This window comes from Bactrocera tryoni, chromosome 1 (assembly GCF_016617805.1).
Source record: "Bactrocera tryoni isolate S06 chromosome 1, CSIRO_BtryS06_freeze2, whole genome shotgun sequence".
Lineage (NCBI taxonomy): Eukaryota > Metazoa > Arthropoda > Insecta > Diptera > Tephritidae > Bactrocera > Bactrocera tryoni.
This window is the reverse complement of record NC_052499.1, coordinates 75,007,623-75,025,740: the sequence shown is the minus strand read 5'-3', so window position 1 is coordinate 75,025,740 and position 18,118 is coordinate 75,007,623. Positions and strand designations below refer to the sequence as shown.

At 36.9% G+C, this 18,118-nt stretch overlaps 1 protein-coding gene across 17 annotated transcripts in view; it reads right to left on the bottom strand.

Moving 5' to 3' along the window:
• The window catches only part of LOC120766367 (heterogeneous nuclear ribonucleoprotein R), a 146,714-nt gene that overhangs the window by 50,374 nt on the left and 78,222 nt on the right, over positions 1-18,118 (bottom strand). The window contains exon 1 of one of the 17 annotated variants that reach the window (XM_040091850.1): positions 13,533-14,070. The exons of the other annotated variants lie outside the window; for them this stretch is intronic. The gene's annotated coding sequence lies outside the window, so the exon portion shown is untranslated. Of the gene's footprint in view, positions 1-13,532; positions 14,071-18,118 lie in introns of those variants that run through there. 17 annotated transcript variants of the gene reach the window in all.

Here is an 18,118-nt window from a genome sequence, read left to right as displayed (position 1 = left end):
AAGTGTAAAAGTGCACGTTTTTTGCTAAACTCATCAAGTCTATACAAAAAACTTATCAGCTCCGTATAAAAATTAGAAAAATGTAGTGCAAAGTTGCAAGGAATTCAAAAAAAGATTCGGTTTTGGAAAAATCAAGTCAAAAAAGCATAAAAAATAAGAACATGGTAAATAAAGCACAAAAGCGTGAATCAGTACTGCGCAGACGCGTTTCGAGTTCACTTAGTTTTCATATACATACATACATTTTCCGCTATGGCTTTCTCCGTTTTTTTTTTTTTTTGGTCTGCACAACAAGGAAGTTCGACAGCAAGGTTTTGCGTTCGATTGTCCTTACCAAGCATGACGAAGTAAACATCAAAGCAAAAATGACGACTACAGTCTAAATGCCAGCAGAAAAGAATAAATATATAGCATGTAAATAAACTTTGAAAAATTCTACCGTAACAACAACAAAATTTCGCGCAAGACGCCTGACATTCTTTCAAGGCAGACGCTACGCAACATCAACAACAACAACAATCGCAGCAGTCAACATTCTCACTGTCATTTACAGCGTCTGTTTATAGACAATTGCAGTGCTGTTGGGCCCCATAGACGTTAGACACACACATACATTGCACATATGCAAACGATTGCGCCACGACATCAACAAATAAATCCTTGACGACAGCAGTTTGGCGCTTCGTCAGTCGGCTTTGACGGTCGACTCGAGTCGAGTCGAGTAGAGTCGAGTCGCGTTGAGCCACGTGAAGAATGGGTGTTGGCTGAGCCCGGGCGCGCTATGTTAGGTATTCCGGCGGACGAATATTTCCGGAATGAAGCAATACAACGAGGATAGACGAGACAACAATACAATAAATAAGGAAAAACAATAATATCAACAACAAATGCCATGGAAACACCGGCACAGCAATTTGTTGCTGGAAAAAAGTTGGGCGCGCCAAAAACGGGGTGTTGTTGATGTAGAGTGAGGATAGGTGGGATGAGCATGCTTGTGCAAAAACACACACACAAATTATATATTTTATGTATGTATGAAAGGTGCCACCGCTGGCACTGACTGCTGCTATGCAACGTGTAACTTGAATATCGATTTTGGAGTACACACACACATATGAAGCACCTGCACACACTTACACATATACACTCTTAGCTCAAGCTTTTGTTATTGTTGCTTTTGCCATTTTTCTGCATTTGGCTTGCAAGGATAACAACATTGAATAACACCGATATGCCCAGTCACCATAAATATTATGCATCTAGTTGCGTATGTGTGTGTGTGTGGCTACATATTTGACTATGGCAAAATCTCTGTTTAATCGTTGGGGTGAAAATATTTATGGATTCGATAACGCTTGCCGCAGTCGACAGCAGGCACCGCAGCAGAGGTGCCACTCGGTGACATAGTATAATTACCATTTGGAGCATGGAGCTGTGGGCTGCTTGTAGTGTATGGTGAATGTAAGCACTATATGCATGTATGTGTGTACTTATGAGTGTATTGGGTGGCCGGATGGCGTGTCGTTGACTATTCACCGGTGCATTGCTCGAATATCCTAGTGATTTATGGTAATAGCCATGCTATGCTGGCAGACAGGCAGCAGGTACTGTTGCTGCAGTGGCTAAATGCAATATTATGCAGTTATTTATAACGAGCACGAACTTATTAGCTTAAGGATACGTTGGTGTGACAATGCTGTTGTCCGCAGGGAGCTACAGCTATTTCAGGTTTAAATTTAAAGTGGCAGAAATTTCGGTTATGTGACGATGTTGAATTTTCACTTTGTGTTTTAATCTTAATCAAAAATGAAGAGAACTATTTTTTATATAGAAACACAAATTTTGTTTTTGGTTTTCAAAAGAGTAACCAGATTTAAACAGAAAATCGAGCTTAAAAATAACTAAAATATTATTGGCAGTAAGGTATAATATAAACAAAAATATACTAAAACTAATAACAATATATTTTTACATTTGTCTTAACAACTTGCCTAATAATTTAATAGAGAAAAATGTTTAAGAAGGATTTTAATTTAATTTTGATAATTAATTTAAACTTTTACAAAACTATTCTCATTAAAGAAAAACAATTTTTAATTTTTTTTTGTTATTAAAAGTGAAAAGGGTTTGTTTTTTTTTAATTATTGTTTTACATTTTAAAAATATTTTTTTTTTATAAATTTTGTTTTATAAAACTTGTTTCTTTCTTATAAAAATCAAAACTTGATTTTTTATAAAATTATTTCTTTTAATTTTTTTAAATTTAAAACAATAATTTAAAATTAAAAAACTTTTTTTTTATTCAAATTTTTATTAAAAAAAATTTATTTTTAAATATTTTCACCCCAACGATTAAACAGAGATTTTATTTTTAAAATTTTTAGACTTAAAACAATTTTTAATTTAATGTTTACATTTTTTTATAAAATTATTATTTTTATCAAAAAACTATATTGAAACTTTGCAATGTTTTATAAAATTTTATATATTTATAAATGTTTTTTTTTTATACAAATGTCAACACAAAGATTTAGAAGTTATTATACATAAAAAAGTCACAATAAATAATTAAAATTTCTCTTACAACAGCCGTGGAAGCGTGTCGGTTGCAGTGTGCCACCGCACCGCAGCGCCTTGTCTCTATAGACAAACGGACCGTTGAGCACAGGAGAGTAGCGTCTTACTGGCGGCGTGTGTCCACTGTAAGCGGGTCAAACACGTGTCGTGTGCGCACTTTAGTCTTGTAAATAATGTATTTGCTTTTCGTATCCTCTGCATTCTTTTGACAATTTGCTGCATTGCGAAATTGGCGAAGAGCCATGACAATCGAAAAGGAAATGTGTGCAAAAACAAAATGACATAGAATGAAATGCCGTCAGGACTCATGTTGATGGAGCTGTATGTGCACAGTGCGCAATGCAGAGGCTGTCTGTCTGACTTACCAGTCTTAACAGAGTACAAGTGCAGCAAAGAATGTGTGTCTGCATGTGCACTTTACACAATTTCTGGCATAAATATGCGCAAAGATTGCAATTCGGAAGGACTACACTGCTTGATATTGATTGCCATGGATAGCTGTCTAGGAAAATAATTTCTTTTGCATTTTTCGAGGTACCAATGGCAAAATGGAGAAAAAATTTGGCATTTTAATGCAGGCTTGACTAGCGAATTGAGTGAAGTATGTACATATATGTGCCATGGAGATTTCAATGAAAGCCATGGACTAGTTTAATTGTAGAAATGCATGTTTGCAAGCTGTAATAACAGCACGTGACAGCGCAGAAATCACAAGCAAAAATGTTGTAATAAATCTAATTGAATTTAAGCTCACTTAAATCTGTGCCTCGAAATTTTTTCCACTATTTCAAGTCCGATATATTAAGTAAGAAAATTAAATCTGTAACCCAACATAACAAAAACAAAGTCTGAAATTTTTGTTAACTCTAAGGGATCACTTTAATATTCTACGATTTTTTTGGTTATTTGAAAAAATTCCACAAATTCGAACAAGTCATCAAACAGGAAGAACCTTTGGAACACATCAGATGAAGAATTTTTTTTATTTAAAACATTTCGAAATATTTCCGTTTTTACGAGGGCTTGCAAGTAAGGTCTACATAATCGGAATAAACGGGGATTTTTTCCATCCAAAGACTGTGAGCTCGGCAGCATACTTCAAAATTATTTCAGGAATGTTTTCTGCCGCTACAACAACAATAACTACTTTTTTTAATTTTCATTACTAAAATATGTGGCATCCATTATTTTCTTCTACATTTTCGTGAAATTTTTCGAAAATACATTATGAAAGTTTAGGAATTTAATGAGCGAGTATATTCGTAAAGACCAAAAAACATGTCTTAAGACCTTTCCGAATACTGATTCCTGCCACTTTGGGTCTCTCCAGCGCGTCTTTGCTTCGAACAATAATAAATAATAAAAAGTTTGCTGGGAACATGCAGAAGTACAGTTTTAGAGAGAGCAATCCAGTTTCTTACAAATTTTCCTCGGTCAGGTGGCTTAAATACTTTGAAGGCCAACTGAAACTTAATCAGTGTATATACAAACATACCTACATTCTAGCATAAAAATGCACTACACGTGAATTTTCCACTTTACATGGCCAAAAACATGCTTTAGCGGAACAAGACGTTGAGTGGTCTGCTCATTCCCACTAAATATATGAATATGTATGTATATACATACATACATATGCAAGTGCATATAATCAAGCAACCGCCTTCCGGCGCAATTGCAAGTGTAGAAAAATGGCGAACCGCCAAAAAGCGCCGGCAGTTGTGCTGGCAATGCTGTTAAAACAACACTGTAACCACACAATCATACACACATACAAAATTATAAAGTCTGTGTCTGTGTGTGTGAGTGGGCGCTGCAGTATGCATGCGCAAGCGTCGGTAAATGAAAAATTGCTGCCGGCGCTGGAGTTGAGAGCCAAATCGTGGCTTGCTCTCGCTTGCTGTACAGTCAGGCCGGCTAAGATGACGGCACCGGCAACGGCGACGAAAGCTCTTTGTGAATTTTAAAATTATTAAAGCAGAACGCGAAAGCAGCAGTAATACGCGCTGCAATGCAAGCTGCACCAAAATACAAATACACACACACACATATAGATGCACATGGCAACTGACAACCACAAACACCGTGAAGCGCGAAATGGGGAGCCACAAAGCGGCGACGTCGTGCCATAATGGCGGCAATGTGCTGCCGCTGCGCGTAGTTGGGCGGCAAGTGAAGCGACACCGGCGGCAGCAGCAACGACAATTTGCCAAGCGGCAGCAGTGGAATGGCGAGCGCGCTGCAGATTGGAGCGACCACAAAGACAGACGAAAGCCCACGGAAAACCGAAAAGGCAAACGCAAGCACGCGCAGCGCCAAAGAAGGCAACAACAATAACAACTGCGAAATAAAGCTGAATAATAATACATGGTAAAGGCAAAATGGGCAAAGTGAAGCAGCGTGCAAATGCAGCAAAGCGTGACTTTGGGAGGCTGCTGCCGTCGGAAGGCGGAGGCGACATGCAGCGTGCATGCCGCAATTGTTGGTCGCCAACACAAAGGGCGTTGATTGTGCTTTTGGCAGCGCGCGCGATTCGTAATCTATTTTTTGGGTTCTTTTTTGTGTTTTTTAATTTTTTTTCTGTATTTTTTTGTTTTTATTTTTTTTTGTTTTTTTAATTTTTTTTGCATTTTTGTTTTCTTTTACTTTTTTGCTTAAATTCGCGCTGTTCTTCACATTCGCTGTTGTCAATATACCGACTAATGGGGCGTGAATACATATTTACATATGTACATGTGTATGTGTCTTCAGTGCTGCTCTTAAATGAGCACTTATGTGCGAGTATGCATATATGTATGTGCATATGTATGTGAAGAAGTGTGGATATGTAGTTGATAATTCTTGCACTATATATAATTAATAATTATCTGGGACATATCTGTGGTTACAAAGTCGCCTTAGCTTTTTTCTTCACAAATTTTAGATAAAATATTTGCGTTGCTAAAAAAATTTAATTATATTATATATACACACAAGCAAACATTTAAAAAGCAGCATAGCGCCTTTTATTAAAATACTACGAAAAAAAATTATATGCAACTATTTGCATTATCATTTCAATTTTATGTCAATTTGACACGGTTCTTGGCTTTGCCAGGCCTCAGATGCCCTGCAAGTAGGCATGAATAAAGCACTGTGTCTGTAGTTGTATATTTATTTTTAAAAAGAACGCCTTGAACAAGAAGCAAGAATATTCCAGACGTTGCGGAGTCATCACAATGGCCGATTACAAATCGTGCAGACATTTAATGGAAGTGCAAAGATTGCCCCCAACCAAACTGCAATCAAAACCGGCACACGTGCATGCCGCTTGATAAGCGCAATGGCGAAAAGAAGTAATAAAAATTACATTATGTACATACATACATGTATAAATAATATATTATTTTTATAAAACATGTAAAATGCATCAGAAAGCGGCGATAATGTGCGCGCAGCTACAGAAAAAGCAGAGGAGTTCCTAGCTAGCGCTTAATCGGATAAAATTTGAGCGAATGCACTGGGTGTACCAACTCTATGCTGCATTCTTTTATCAACAATAAAAAGTAATAATGAATTTTAACTGCGTTTCAGTAAGCTGTCACTCTAAATCAAATTGCAATGCATTAAGAAGGGCCATCATTTGAACAACATTGAACATCAAATAACTTAATTTTTTTGTGATTTTACAGACAAAATCTGCACAATTTTTGTTTAGAATTGTTGTAAATCTTTTTTGTAATGCTACTTTTATTCTAATGATTGTTTATTTGCTCTAAGAACTTTGCCAATCTTCCTTTTATGTTGTCATTTCTTCAACTGTCACAACTGTCAATTGTCGTAAGGCTGAAATGAACGCAAAGGCCATATACACGGCTTGTTTATGTTCTTTAAAAAAAAAATTGGCACAATTTCCATTCAAATTATATACATACATATATATGGAATATGTATGTTATTTGTCGTAAATATGTCATAACATATGTCATAAACTATGCATTTTACTGTGTAAGTACAAGTTTTTGTTTACCTGTTTATTTTGGCAACTAAAGCACACATAATTTACAAATATTTTTCAAATTTTGCGATTTTCTTACATCGTTTGATTCTGAGCAGTTCATTTTTAGCACAATATTGAGGAAATTTCCATAGATTATGACTTATTTCATTCACAAGAAAAGTCGAAAAAGTCGTTTTTGTCATGTCAATGTAACTAAATTACGATGTTTAAATGTATATACGTATGTATATGACGACTGTAATACCTTCTCTGTACAAAAAGTATTAGATTAGACGCCAAAGAAGTGCTCGATCCCACAAATCGCACGAAATCACAAAGTGAATAAATTATTTTATCTGGGAAACTTCTCCACAGATATGAAGGTTTCACAACGCTTGACGAAGTGCTGCTATTAGAAGAAATTCTTGTTCTAAACTGTTGAATTTTGAGCGTCACAGGCTCAACGCAATCGACGAAAAAGTTTGAACAGTGGACTAGTATAGTTTATAGGCAAAATAAACTGTAAGACTTTTACTGTGGGCAAAAAATAGTAAGACTTTTAAATTTAAATTTCGCGCTCAAATCTATTCGTCGAAATATTTTTTTCTACTATATTTGTCTCATTTAGCTCTGTATGACTTCGGGCTATTTAGCAAACTCCAACTAACGCTTCGAGGAAACCATCTCGAGTCAATTGAAGACCTTAAACATGAGTCGTTACGCGCATTGAAGGCTTTAAATTGACTTTAACAACTGTTTCGAGGATTGAAAGAAAAGTGTATTGTGGCTAAGGGGGATTATTTTGGGAGGGGGGAACAACATTAAGAATGTTAAAATTATAAACAAAGTCTTACTGTTTTTTGCCCAGAAGTATACACTGTATATTATGTATATATTTTATATATCAGAGGACAATTTTGGATATACATATAATAAATCTTTTATGATTATCAGTCACTAAAACACAGTATCAATAACATACACAAGACAAATTTAATTTTTTTTTTTTCAGTACCGTCCAACACTAGAATACTTAATTTGATCACTTTCTAACAACAGAGAGTCATTCATATAAGTCTTGGGAAAGACAGAATGTGAATTGGATCGTCTTGCTCGATACTTAGTGACACTGTTTTCAACCGTTAACTTATGAGCCCCACTATAGATTACAAAAAAGCTAAGGTACGTATGTCACTGACAGAGTATAAAACCATATTTTGCTATCCGGAATCTGGTGACAAGCCTTAGGTTCATATAAAAAAATTAAATATTAAATAAAAAAGCAACCCTATATCTCAAAACTGGTGCGAATCATTGCTAAGAACGCGAAGAAATTAAAAATAAATAAAAATTCTTCAAAGCACATGTGCACGTAGCAAACCTCTTATGCTTGGCTTCCTGCCTAACTTTTGAACGAACCAAAGTTTTGTGTTTTTTTTTCACTTTTGCAATGTGCAAGTCAAACTGGAGTTCTTAAAGCAAGGCCTATACAAAATAAAGGCAAATACTTTTGTGTACATACACACATATGTTCTATATCATAAGTATTTATGTATGCATGTGTGTATGTGTGTAAGTAATTTTAGTCGATTAGTCTGGCAGAGGGTCAGACGATCGTTTACTTCGCCGTTTAGTTGGTTGTTTGCTTGGTTGACTGCTTGGTTGCTTTGTTGGTGGATGTCTGGCACACCGTGTTTGTTTGTGTGCTTATGCATGCACATACGTATACAGATATGTATTTGTGTGTGCGTGTTTGTTTCTTATGCCTCTTGGCTACCTTTTTGCCTTGGCGAATTTCATTAAATACTCGTACACAGTTTAGTGAAACATGCGAACAAAGTAAGAAACGGGAAAAAAGCAAAAAACAACAACAATGACTAAATTTTATCGAAGACATTTAGCAAAACAACAGCAACAAAAACAACGCTGTGACTACAGTTGAGACTGTGACTGCAACGAGTGCGGCGCGCTGCTGCGCCGGCCGAAGCCGACAGCGACAACAACGACGGCAACGACAACAGCAAAAGCAACAAGGCGAATACAAGAACAAAATGGTGGACAAAATGGTGCTCCCCACGGCGCGTTAATGCGATTGTGACGTGAATTGCAGTCGCAATGCAAACAGCGGCTAAAAACAGAATAAGAAAGCAACAACAATAATAAGAAACATACAAAAATATATGTATGTATGCAAACAAACGCAGCAGTCTTTGCGAGTAAAGCTACTCGAAAGGCAAACAAGCGCATTTTGGGGCCATTTGCTCGTTGCAACTGTATGTGTGTTTGTATGTAAATATGTGTGTTTGCATGTTAATATGTATAAGTGTATGTATGTTTGCATGCACGTACTCTGCTTGCTCGCCGGCCGGACAAAAAGACACTGCGCCAACAAGACTGCCAGCCAATGCAAACTTTTCGCGAATCTACTTATTTGCCGAAGATACGGTACGGGAATAACTTATAAGTAGGCACATAAATAGATAGTGCGCCTGTAAATATGTAAGAAGGCATGTGCATATACTCGTATAGCGGAGCAAACATTGCTTCGGTTTTTATGAGATTTTATATCAGCGCTTAGGTTTGTTTGCAGGCTACTTTGCTGCACATATGCATGAAATATCAGTGTGCAATTGTACATATGTATATACATACATATGTATATGTTTGTGTGCTCAAATTTTAGTCAGCCGTTAGATCAACTGCCAGCTTGGAGCTTGTGATGTCCCAATAATAATCAGCATGTCTATATATAGCAAGTATATACAGTTAAACTTCCATAACTCGAACTTGTATAACTCGAAGTTCTCCATTCGAACTCTTGAGTTGGCAATAGAAGTCAAAATTCATACAAATTTCCTGCCATAACTCGAAGTCTCTCTAACTCGATGGTTGTTTGTGGATTATGATGATTCGAGTTAGGGAAGCTCGGGAAACTCAACTGTATATATTTGTGGGTATGTACATACATACATACATACATACATATATGTATACCATTGATGTGCGCATACAATTGCATGTCGCGTCTGTGGGCGTTGAGCATTTGTGAGCTAATGCTCGTATTCTCAAATATATTTGCCACGGTTTGATTATAGAATTTGCTTTCTATTTCAAGAAATACTTGATTGCGGTTCATTGCGGTGTTCATATACAAACACATATATAGTATATATGTATGTATATAATGTATATGTTTTGCCAAAAATCAAACAATAGAATCCCGTTATTTTAGCCAATTCCAAATTAAGTCTTTGTTACTTAATAGTAGCCCGTTAATAAACTTTAAATAGAGCTTGCTGCTCAGGTGGTCTCGTTGTTTTTTGCTGCATGCTTTTCACCTTGATCGCCTGTTTATCGGCTATTCTTCCACTGCAATTACATAAAAGGAAAGTAAGCGCTCCGATATGCGATATCTACTTTACTCGAACTTACTGCAGCTGGGTAAATTTTATGCTTGTCACACACATACAGTGACAGTCGACTGCTGACGACAATGGCGAGCATGTTGTTGGTGCTGTAATGCAACTGTTGGCAAACCTTTCTATGCGTCGACGGCAACACAGAAACAAAGCAACAACAAGCGAAAGCAACAGAAACAGCTAATACAATCCCTCTTTGTAAGCAGCAGCAAATTATCCATTTTATTTTATGCACAAAGTGAGCTAGCATAAGCAACGAGCGCATAAGCGATGAACGAACGAGTGAGCAGACTTTATAACAAATCAAAAACGATATAAAACAAAAAGTATAACAAATCATATGAAAATAAAAATAAAGAATTCGCGTTGGAGCAGAAGGAGCGGGTGATGAAAGTCGACGTTTGGTATGCCAAATGAAAAGCGTCCACACAACAACGAGTAGCCGGCAAATTGCGACGATTTGCATGCGAGCACATGCCGATTTTTTAGCGAGTAAAGTAGCCAACTTGTGGGTTTAGTGCAAACAAGAGAGAAATCTTTTAAGGAAATAAATAAAAAACACATTTTTATGATTTTTTTTATGAAGAATAACGAAGTTGGAAAATTATAATTTCAAAGAAAGATTTATTAATTATTAGAATTATTTTTTATCCGTTTACTATTTGTTAAGATTAAGTTGTTTTTAAAAGTTTTGTAGAAAGAAAACATCCCAATCTCTAGATAAAATAAGCGTTTAAACAGCCAGAAGGTTGCTTGACTAGCTGAGTCGATTTACATAGTTACATATTGCGTAGTCGAAAAAGTCTTTTCGTATTTCTGAACAAACTTCAACTAATTTTTTTAGGCCACTTTTTGCCATTTTTCCGCTAGAGACATTATACCATCTGCGTAAAACTTTCATCAGTGTAAATCGAAAATTCTAAATTTCCAGAACAGAAGCGAGCAAACCATTGTTATGGTACATGATCTGATACAGGTCGTCTCCGTAAACTTCACAAAAAGGTGTTTCGTGGGTTGCTTGGCATTCTTCCCTTTTTTGTTTAAATGAAGCTTAAGATCTCACCTTTTCAACACTATATGGTATAACTTAATGTGTTTGGTAGCACTAGAGATATACGACTGCAACGATATCTATTGGCAAAATACGAAAATACTTTTTCGACTACCCAATATAGTATAGTATAGTAGCAAGTTCTTGTATAGGAAAAAGTTTTTATTTGACAAAAAATATCTTCACGAAATTTGGGCAAACTATTGCGCATGGCAGCGGTAAAATCCCCGAACAAATTGTTCAGATCGGACCACTATAGCCATTCAAATTGACCGATTAAGATCGAGTACTTGTATGGAAAACTGTTTTATTTAATCAAATATCTTCACGAAATTTAGCATGAAACAAAAATTCTCGAATAATGATTGAACTCAAATCATAACCCCAGACAACACGCTAAGTAATAGAGACCGGTAAACACGAGAAATTATTACACTAACCACCTCTTTGCATGCCCTGCTAACCGTGCACTTCTGACACCCCTGGATGACCTCGATGACAACTTATCTGAGCCTTACCATCCTCCTAATGGGGACCAGATAACCGTTATAACAACAACAACAGTAACTATCTTATTTAAAGACTACTAAAACTCTAATCTTCACTTTTCCCCTTAGTAACAGATTTCATACTCTTCTCTTGCCCATGATATTTTCCATATTTATACCAATTAGAAGAAATGTAAAAATATTTGGCAAGAAATTTATAAAAATTTAATTAACACAGCTTCGCATTTTTATTGCTAAAATAAATAAAAAAAAACACACTATTATTTATGCAAACTCATATGCTGCCCTCGTTTCGCCGTTTGTATGCTATTTTTATTTCGCTGCTTAATTTCACATTTCATAAATTTTTCGCTCTCATTTTCACCTAAGACACTCATTAATCACTTGTAATATGCAATTCATAATTTTAGATGCACTTTTTGCGCATTTAGCACCACTGTAACAAACGCACACTACCAACTGCAGTCCCATATATAAACGCACACACACGCACACTTGTACATTCACACACGCAAGCAATCGCATGAATTTCAAGTAAAATGTACGCGTTTGACTGGATTTTCGTTGGCGTTTTTGGGGTTGCACCGAAGTGAACGAGACGAAACGAAATGGAACGAAACAAATACGATGGGGACGATGATGATGATGATGATGATGGCGACGACGACGACAATGAACGGCGCACTGACGGACAGCTAACAAAGCAAGCCAACTAGACAGCCAGCAAGCTAGCTAGCTGGCAAGGTGAAGGTGAGTGCGGCAGTGCTGGCGAGGAGGTGAGTAGCAGGCAAAAAGCGGTTGTCGGACGGACGGCTGGTCGACTGGTTGGCCGGTTGTCAGGTTGCAGCAGTTGAATTACTGCTTTTCTATACAGACATACGTTTGAATTTTAATATCTCATGTTTGCACTTTCAATTGTACGCACACAGGTGCAGAGAGCACATACTATGCATACATATGTACATGCATATGTATGTATATATATACATTTAAATACACTTGCACATGCACGCCGAGCAGCAGCCGAAGAGCAGCGGAGGAGGTGCTGGGGCGCGAATAGTGCGCGGCAAAGACGCAGCGCTTTGGCGCATTCTATAACAGCAACGCGAATGGCAAAAGTCGAAGTGGAAATGGTAATGAAGATATAGTAGCTGCTGTGTGGAGTCGCCGTACGGCAAGTGCATGTGTATGAGCGGCACACAGTCACAAATGCACTTCTAAAGAAGTATTTTATACATATGTGTGTGTATATGTGTAAGTATGTACGTGTGCTCTTTGGCTAATGGCGTCGCCGGGGTAATGTGGGGGCGGGCGCGCTGCGCAGGCGGAACGCAGACACACAAATACACACGCACACAGATACGCTTAGTTGCCGCCGTATGCTTAATATATGTATGTGTGTGTTTAAATTGCTTTATATGTGCTTGGCCGGAGTTTTGTGAATATTGCAAAACATATTTTGTGGAATATTAAAAATTTTTATTTAGATTTTCAGGCGCTCAAGCTCACTGTTAGTAGCACGATATTTGGTTGTTAAATATTGTATAAAAACTATTTTTTAATTTCTTTGTTTATTTTCTTGGTCACAAACATTTCTAAGAGCGCTTTATGTGCCGTTATGCGCTTAATCATATTGTTTCTTCAGTTTCTACAACTCGTCACACACTTTTTTACGACACTTTGGCTGACGTTTTATTTTATTGTATTTTATTTTATTTTACTTTCATCTGTTCACTTTATTTTTAATCGCTAACTCATTTCATTGTTCAATATTTTCTGCATTCCGTTTCATTGGCACTTTCGCTTGTGCTTTGGCAAATATTTTTTCAACACCGCACACACACACTCACACACGCCGACACAGATACGACGACACAATCACATGCGCAAGCAGACACAAAGTTAAAATAAAATTTTTTCGCTTCTCGCTGCACGCAGCCACAATGCAAATTTGCAAATTGAGAAAAATTCAACCCAGCCACAATATTTTTAATTACCTCTTGAATTTATATTTGGAATTTTGTCACTTTTGAACTGCAATTGCTTCGAGCTTCCTTCCAACTCTATCAACTTCTATGCTATTTTGCCTTAGAATTACTGTTGAGATATTTTTATTATATGTATACCGGCGGTATGCACATACATATATGTATATATTATATATATATGTCGCTATTTTATTATTCACTTGCTGCGCGCGCGCTTATAAATTTAATAAAAAACCGTATAACGTGTGCACACAACTGTCGGAGGAGCGCGTACACTTTTCCTTTTGATTGAGATCACGAAATTATTCTTAGGCGTAACAAAATTGTATACAAAACATAACGAAAATTATATAAAAATTGTTTAAATATTTTGTAAACCGTTGTAACTTAATTATTTTTTCCTAGGCATTTACTTTTTTTTTATTTATTTGATGAGTGTATAATTTTTTTTGTTTTTTAATTAAAATTTGCTTATTGTTGATTATGGAAACTGTCGCGAAATACCGTCTGCTCGCACTCAGCACAGCACAGTCACAGCGGAGCACAGCACAGCGTATTCACAGTCGGAGACGGTCTGGTCTTGGTCTTGTGGCGTTCGCATTGGCTGGCTGCGGCGACGGCGGCAGATTGCCTGGTCGCGCCAAAGCGCGCTCAGCATGCCAACACAGTGAAAATGGGTGAGCGCCGCACGCGCACACACACACACATAGCATCCATCATATATCAAACACTAACTATACAAGCAGGAGCGTACAACGGCGGCAGTGCAAAAGCTAAGGCGATATGCGCTCGCTGCAACATGAGCGACAAGAGAGCGTCGCTAAGGCGGCAAGTTGCAAAAAGGGAAGTAAAAGCGCTGCATTCGTGAGCGCGCCTAAATGCATTCTACGCATACAAATGCAATGCACAAATGCTATGCCATTGCTGCAATGAAGGGGAGCGCACGCTCTCCCGCGACGCGCGCGTTTGTATGTGTTGCGCGCAACGATAAGCGGCAGATATTTTGCAAATGGCAAAGTCTTTAAGGCGCAACCCCACATGCACACATAAGATGCGCTCTCTTGACTGGCTTTTGCACATATTCATGTACAGCGCGCAAATACACACACGCACACATACGCAAAGTTACCGGAATATGTACACGTATAGCGACAATTGAGTACAGTGCGTTGGTCAGGGTAGCGCAGAATTCGCAAAGTAAAGCGGAGTGCGAAAATACAAAAATTCGCAAATGAGACATGCCTGTGCATATGTATGCGAGTAAATGAGCAAAACTTTGTGAGCGTGGCGCGCTCACTAATACAACTTCCGCTTGCGCTAGAGCTTACAGCGCAGCAGCCGCGGCCAGCGACAGCTCCAGTGTCTGGACAATTGGAGACGGCGGCGGGGCGCACAGGGGTGCTGTGTATCTGTGTACGCGCATGTGTGTATGGGTGGCAACTGAGCTAGCGCTCAAGTATAAAAAGATAACACAAAGACTGTGCAAAGCAAAAGCAACAAACAAGGCAAATAATAAAAAGTTTGTCGCTCGCACGATCATCGGCTCTCAATCAAGCGAATATGTGTAAATCAGCAAACGAACGAAAAATTGCTTTGCGATTGCTGCTTTGCGAATCTTGGGCGGCTGAGGACCGAAATTGCAAATATCGCGAGACGAACGAAAGTAGCGAAGAACCGTATAAAGAAACATGCAGTGCAAAAAGACTTGCGAAGAAATATTTGACATTTTGGACGAATGTCAGAGAAGCGCAACACAGCGCAAGAAAATATAAGGAGCGTTGAAATTTTGCCAACATACACATACAGTGCATATGTATGTATATGCGTGTTTGTGTGTATCTAAATAAAATGTATGTTTATGTATATATGTATGTATATATATATATATATATTTATATCAGAACTAAAAAGCCAGCGGAAAGTGAAGGTACTTGCAAAATTTACTGCAGCTATCGCGAGTAGACACAGTCAAGCCAACATTTGTATGTATATGCAGGCATATATGTATGTACAGATGATTTTTAGCTTAACTTAGGGAATCTGCACACAGTTGAAGTGCATATAAGTATAATATTTAAGCGTATGTTTGTGCAATACTCATATACATATATGTACATATATATATGTATGTATGTACATATATATTTAAGTATTATGTGTATAAGCTTTAATCGAATTGGTTTGTTTTGGCTTGCTGTGGGCGGCATTATGTTAATGAGCTTTAATTAAACCGTTATGCTCTAAACTTAGTGTTCTAAAATTTTTGTTTTGAAGGTAGAAAAAAAATATACTATTATCAAGAATAAAATTTTTTGCTCAAGCAATTTTTGCATGCAAAACCAAGTATATATTAACTTCTTGGAAATTTGAGGTTAAGTTTGTTGAAAATCTCCGCTTTTATATAAGGTTGCTAAATACTTTTTTGTTGTTGGAAATGATTAGCTGAGCTCAACCTCTTTATATATTCCCATGAAGTACCTCACTATATATGTATTTCCAGTGGTCCCATGGGAGAGGCATGAGATAGGTGTAGGTTAGGTTTAGCGGATTTCGATGCTTCCTCCTGCTATAAAAAAAAAAAAAAACTCACTATATACCATCTCATTAGACTCTAAAACGTTTTTAAAAATCTTGTACCCATCTTTGGAAGATTTTTGTATGTTACGAAGAACCCAACACAACACTTTAACTTTTTTGTCTATTTATATGTACAATATTCGTTTTTTTTTACACAAATCAGGATCGTTTTGAATAGCAAGGTTGAATTATATCTACTACGTCAAGAATAACTAACCTCTACTAGTAACTTATCATCTCAACATTCTAATTTTGTTTTGGCGTTTATTGTACCAAGGTTTTTGGATCAAATTTAGGGGGTATAACCGGTTGTTGAGTTACTTCAGAATGCATTTTAGTTCACATAGGAGAAGAATGTTTTAGCAACTTCTAGACACTCTTATATTTTGCTATCTTTGAAATGAATTAGTAATTTTTTTAGTTTGACATTTGTCTGTATAGAGCACATAAGTTTCACCGGTGATACAAATCAACTAATAATTGTTTGGGAATACTTTAACTCTCTAATAGTCTCTAAAATACTTTTTTTGCTGAGTTAAACTCTAACTCTCTAAAAACTCATATAATATAAAATTTTCGAAGCAACTAGTGGTATTCCTAAAAGTGATGTTTTAAAATTTTTTAAAATATACAGAAGCACCCTAATGTGATTTTTAAACTATTTGATTTATTTTAAGAAAAAAATATTGCAAACTTCAATGAATCACTCATTGATCATTAATTACTTATCATTAATTATTTCCTTTGTATATTAAATATATTTACTTAAATTTTTATTGAAAATTATAAAAACAAAAAAAAAAAAAATAAGACCAATTAATTTTTCCAAAAAATTCAGCTTTTATAAAAAAAATTATTGAGTATGCGAACAAATATTAAAACTAAAGCATTTATCAGAAAAAAATTGCTTCCGTGCAAATCCCAAATATATCTCTAACATAGCAGTAAATGAAATTGAACATGATTGCAAAAGAATTTTATGCCAAATAGCGATAGTTATCAACCACCACCACTTGCCGCGCACCCATGACCCGCGCAACTAACCACCAACACGTCACTCCCCAAAAATAGCAACAGCCAAACTTGCACCCACCACCACCAACATGACACTGAAAATAGCAAGGCTTATGGAACAACAAGTCTCAACGAATACAAAAACAACCAACATCATGTTGCAATATCCACATTGCCTTAACTGACAAACTATTGAGGATTACCCTAAACTTGCAATCAGCTTATCAGTGTTAAACAACAGCGGTGGGTGGGCACAATTATATTTATATACATATTTTCCCATGTACATATGTTTGTATGTAGTATGTAGTTGAACTCATGACTGATCAGTAAGTGGCTTTGAAGTAAAAATTTCGCCATAAACGCTTCGTGATCAAACGCAAAGGAAGTCATATTTAAATATTAATTACCTCGTTGCTGGCGAGGGGAAAAGCTACTGGGAGCTACCGACAATGACTTCCATTTCCAATAACAGCGTCAACACGTGATGCAAGCGCCTCTATGAGCGGCAAATGACAGCAGCTGTTGCTTGTGGTGAGAAACTACGTGCGAATGAATGTATGTCAGTAGGAGAGTATATACAGTTAAGCACTATTTGCAAGCAAATTTACTAGTATAACAAGTGACTCTTCGTCATGTTTTGTGGGAAATTAATCATCGCCAAATTAATCATTGCACAAAGTTGAAATTTAGCTGTCGCGGTGGCGATGAGCGCACGTTTCGCGCGAATACCAGCGATCGGCGGCCACAAAGGGAATATAAGCAAGTACATTTTCTAGATATTTCATCCATTGATGGGCATACTTAGGCACGTCGTAGTTCCGCTAATGTGCTGGCAGTCAGTCAGTCCAGCAGTCCCAAAGGACGGCAAGGCAGAAACCATTAGATAATTAAAGCGTTTGCGGTGTGGCGGGGGAGTATAAAATATAAAAAACTCATTGCTGTGTAAATTGCACACGTAAATGTACAAATATAATAGTTGACGTACAATATTTTTATTTTAT